Source organism: Populus nigra, chromosome 1 (assembly GCF_951802175.1).
Source record: "Populus nigra chromosome 1, ddPopNigr1.1, whole genome shotgun sequence".
NCBI classification, from domain to species: Eukaryota; Viridiplantae; Streptophyta; class Magnoliopsida; order Malpighiales; family Salicaceae; genus Populus; species Populus nigra.
The window spans coordinates 26,489,787-26,495,098 of NC_084852.1; the positions used below are offsets into that span (position 1 = coordinate 26,489,787).

Genomic DNA, 5,312 nt, shown 5'->3' on the forward strand with positions numbered 1-5,312 from the left:
GGCAGAATTCTCTACCTTCACGTTAAATATTCAAACGGGAGCATCTTAGGCCTCTGATATCGAAATCAAGTGATTCAAAATCTCAAATTCATCTACGCGTCTAGGACTACAACTTTGATGAAGGAGTCGAAGTGAGATAAAATCTTTTTACAAAACAGAAACTGGCAGTAATCTAGTTGTTCAAAAGGTTCTTGATCTGACAATACTGAGCATCCAAGTCTGACTGAGAATTTGCTCTAAGAAAAATGATCCCTAGGACCTAATAAAGGTGTACGTCAATTTTTTAACATGTAATGAGTGACAGGATATACCTAGGATGGTCAGATATCGTACGAAACTGAGTCAGAATCAGAGTCTAAGTTGGAACCAAAAAATTGCGACAGCAGCAGAACTATTTTTTTAGTGCAAATTCTGAGGGATTTATTCAACCTTAAAGACCAGATAAAAAATAACGAATTTAGCATTATGAAGACTCCTGATCAACCTAATAAAACCTGATGATTTTGGTAGTAAAGGGGAAGGATAAAAAGAGCAGAAAACAGCTCAAATAAGGTTTCAAAAAACAAAATATTTTTTTCTGTGCTTTTGTCAATCTTCTGGCGAATATGAGCTAAACTCCTACACTATGTTCAAAAGAGGTATACACCGTCTCCAGCACGTGGGGTTCAAAATTGAGTAACAACACCTTCTGTTGCTATTGTCAAACTCAACCAGGACAACTTCCTTCTCTCGGAAAGCAAAGCTTGTACCGTATTTTAGAGGAAAAGATCTATTTGGTTATATAGATGGTAGCATTCCAAAACCACCTAAAATCATCTCTGTTACTCACCCTGAAACTTCTGTTGTTTCTGAACGTCTAAACCCAGCCTACTCTCAATGGGTTCGTCAAGATAATCTCATCCTCAGCTCCCTTATGACTTATTTGTCTGAACCAATTCTTGTTCAAGTTGTCAATTATACAACTTCCAAGGCTGGTTGGAATGCGTTGGATGATACCTTCTCCTCTCAATCTCCTGCTCGCATTCTGTAAATTCGCACACAACTTGCAACTGCAACAAAAGGCAGCAAGACAACCACTAATTATTTTCATTTCATCAAAAGGCTCACTGATGAATTAGCTGTTGCTGGACAACCACTGAATCATGATGATATCATAACATATATACTTGCAGGTCTCACCCATGAATATGACAGCTTTGTGGCCTCCATATTAGCACGCACTGATGACATTACCCTTGAGGAAATCTATTCTCTATTACTGACTTCTGAAGCCCGCCTGTCTTGACATCAACTCACCCCTGTCATCCAGCAACCTTATGCAAATATTGCACAACGACAATACACCTTTCCAAGGCGTGGTGGCTTTCGTGACAGGGGCATGCTCATCGTGGTGGCTATAATTCCAGCAACAGGAATCATGATCAACCTTCTGTCGTTTGCCAGTTATGTGGTAAAATCGGACACTCTGCTAAGAAATGTAATTTTTGATTTGATTTATCTTACCAGTATGCACCTCCTCTACAAGCAAAACATGGATTGGTCGCTATGCGTAATGGTTCCTGTTAAGTAATATTTATCTAGTTTTATTTATTAAGGGTAGAATAGTATTTTCAGTTTAACCTATATATAATTTCTTTGTATTTAGGTTAACTTAAGCACTCATAATAAACATCTTATTGAGAATTCTAGCCTCCTTTTATGTTTGATATGAATTACTTTAACATGGTATCAGAGCCTAGTTGATCGAACCCTTAGCTTGTTAATTTTATGGAACTCGCTGCCCTTGTAGAAATCATGTTCACCAATGTTAGAGCCACTGCTCGTATCAAAATTGTTATCATCATCCACTTCATTCCCTGTAGGATGTTCCAGCATGCTTAATGCATTCCTTTGAAGCTTAACTTCAGATTCATTTTTCAAAACATCAGACATGAGTTGTTTGACCTATTAAAAGATGGAGGATGAAGATCAAGTTTTGTGCTTGCAGCTGAAGATTAATATCTGAAACTTTATTTTAGATTTTTCAGCTTCTGCAATTTGGTATTTCTGTTCTGTCTCTGCAATTGTTTTGGTATTTCGTCTTCTCATCAGTCTCTGCAATTTGGTATCAGTTTCTGCAATTTGGTATTTCTGTTCTATCTCTGCAATTGTTTTGGTATTTCGTCTTTTCTTCAGTTTCTGCAATTTGGAATCAACTTCTGCAATTTGGAATCAGCTTCTGCAATTTGGTATTTCTATCTGTCTCTGCAATTGTTTTGGTATTTCATCTTCTCTTCAGTTTCTGCAATTTGGTATCAGCTTCTGCAATTTGGTATTTCTGTTCTGCAATTTGGTATTTCTAATCTGTCTCTGCAATTGTTTTGGTATTTCGTCTTCTCTTCAGCTTCTGCAATTTGGTATTTCTGTTCTGAAATTTGGTATCAGCTTCTGCAATTTGGTATTTCTGTTCTGTCTCTGCAATTGTTTTGGTATTTCATCTTCTCTTCAGTTTCTACAATTTGGTATTTGAGTTAAGTTTTTGCAAGAAAAATAAAAAATTTGGAGTGATATTTTGTCTTTCGCTTCTGCAAAATCTGGTATTTCGACTTTCCTTCAGCTTCTGTCATGACATCTACTACCAAAGAGATTGTTTGGTTACGTTGGTTACTTGCTGATATTAGAGTTTTCTTTTCTCATCCTACTCCTATGAATTGTGACAACCAGAGTTCTATTCAGATTGCTCACAACTCGGTTTTTATGAGCGAACTAAGCACATTGAGATCGATTATCATCTTACTCGTCATCATCTTAAGCATGGCACCATTACTTTGCCTTTTGTTCATTCTTCCTTACAGATTGCAGATTTCTTTACCAAGACGCATTCCATATCTCGTTTTTGTTTTCTAGTTGGTAAACTCTCGATGCTTGTAGATGTTGCATCGTGAGTTTGAGGGGAGATGTTAAGTAATATTTATCTAGTTTTATTTATTAAGGGTAGAATAGTATTTTCAGTTTAACCTATATATAATTTCTTTGTATTTAAGTTAACTTAAGCACTCATAATAAACAGATTATTCAGAATTCTAGCCTCCTTTCTCTATTTGATCTCAATTAATTTAACAGTTCCAAATATCTGTGGGAAACTGCATGGCATGTAGATACAGGAGCCACACATCACTTTACCAATGATGCTAATGATCTAACTCTTCAGAAATCCGACTATGCTGGTGCAGATAGTGTGCAAGTCAGAAATGGACAAGGTTCGCAAATCTCAAAAATTGGATCTTCCAAAATTTCCACTCCCTCTTCTACCTTTGTTATTAATCAAGTTTTTCTTGTTCCTGAAATACAAAAGAATTTACTGTCCGTGCACCAGTTTTGTGTTGACAATAACGTGTATTTTGAGTTTCACTTGTATTATTTTTTTGTGAAGGATTACTCGGGGAATGTCTTTCATTGAGGCTATCTTCATGATGGACTCTATCAATTCACCAATAAATCTAGCCTTCCTCAAGCTTTTTCTTATGTTTGTTCTTATAAGTGGCATCGTAGACTTGGCCATGCATATGCTCCAGTGATCAATCAAGTTTTATCCACCCTTCCTTTTCCCGTAGAGAAAAATAACACACATAATGTGTGCCCTGAATGTCAAATGGCAAAAAGCCATGATTTGCTTTATAAAACTTCTACGTCTGTTTCTTTGAACCCTTTGGATTTAATTTTCACCGATGTGTTAGGGCCTGCATCCGTGTCTTCCACAACCGGTGCTAAATATTACGTTAGCTTTCTTGATGATTATTCCTAGTTTTTTTGGTTATTTCCTATTAAACTTAAATCTGATGTTGAATATGTCTTTTTAAATTTTCAAACATGTGTTGAAAAACAGTTCGACAGGAAAATAAAAGCAATCCAATCAAACTGGGGTGGGGAGTGTCGACGACTAAACACTTATTTTCACCAAAATGGCATTAACCATCGCCTAGCTTGTCCACACACTCGCCAACAAAATGGCTCTATTGAATGCAAACATTGACACATTGTCGAAGTTGGTTTGAGCCTGTTAGCTCATTTGCATTTACCTATGATATATTGGGAAGATGCATCTCAAACCACTATCTATATCATAAACAGACTTCCAACACCTGTTTTACACCGCAAATCCCCTTTCAAAATTATCTATAGTAGAATCCCAGACTATCATTTTATGCATGTGTTTGGTTGTGCCTACTAGCCAAACTTAAGACCATATGATAGGAATAAACTCAATTTCAAATCTAAAACCTGCATTTTCATTGGTTATAGTCTTTGTCATCAACTGTACAAGTGTCTAGATCTCTCTAAGGGTAAAATCTAGGTTTCTCGCAATGTTATATTCGATGAAACTCTCTTCCCTTACTCACAAAACATTGTCTCCATGAGTGATAAAAATTCTCCTTCCACGTCTGTTTCCCTTCCCCACCAAATCACTATGCCATTATCCCCATGTCCCACAGATTTGCAACCTAACCATATTTCTACGTGCACACCACCTGCACCTTTTGTGTTGATTTCTGCAGAAACAGATCAGACTCCACCTCTAGCAAACTCTACAGAAACACAACCAGCTCCATCTCCCACTGTTTCTCAAGCTACGGCTCCAGTTCCACATGCTGCTACACAGTCAGTTCTTACTAACATTCACTCTATGGTCACAAGGTCCAAGAATAATATTCATCGCCCTAGACAATCAAGTGACAACTTCATTCGCTATCCATTACCAAAAGGATTGACAACATCACATGTTCCTACAGCAACAGAACCAACATCATACAGTCAAGCCTCCAAATCAGTGCATTGAGGAGAGGCCATGAATAAGGAATTCCCAGCATTACTACACAATGGCACTTGGTCCTTGGTATCACCTCCCACATAAGCAAATATTGTTGGATGCCGATGGATTTACAAAATCGAAAGGAAGGCGGATGGAACCATTGAGCGTTATAAAGCTCAATTAGTAACTAAAGGATTTCACCAGCAAGAGGGAGTTGATTTCTCTGAAACATTCAGTCTAGTCATCAAGCATGCCACCATTCGGTTAGTCATCTCTATTGCAATGACCTATAATTGGCCTATCAAACAGTTAGATGTGCAAACTGCTTTCTTGCATGGTGACCTGCATGAAACTGTGTTAATGATTCAACCACAAGGCTATGTTCATCCTCAGTATCCAAATCATATGTGCAAACTACACAAGTCCCTTTATGGTTTACGCCAAGCTCCCCGCTTTTGGTTCTCAAACCTTTCCACCAAGCTTCGATCCTTAGGGTTCAGTGAAAGTAAGGCAAATACATCTC

General features: G+C 37.5%; 1 non-coding gene across 1 annotated transcript; it reads left to right on the top strand.

The window, feature by feature from the left end:
- Positions 1–1,132: 1,132 nt before the first annotated feature.
- LOC133681250 (small nucleolar RNA Z247) lies at positions 1,133–1,269 on the top strand. The gene has a single exon (XR_009836484.1). It is a non-coding gene; the product is annotated as a small nucleolar RNA Z247 (small nucleolar RNA).
- Positions 1,270–5,312: the final 4,043 nt, after the last annotated feature.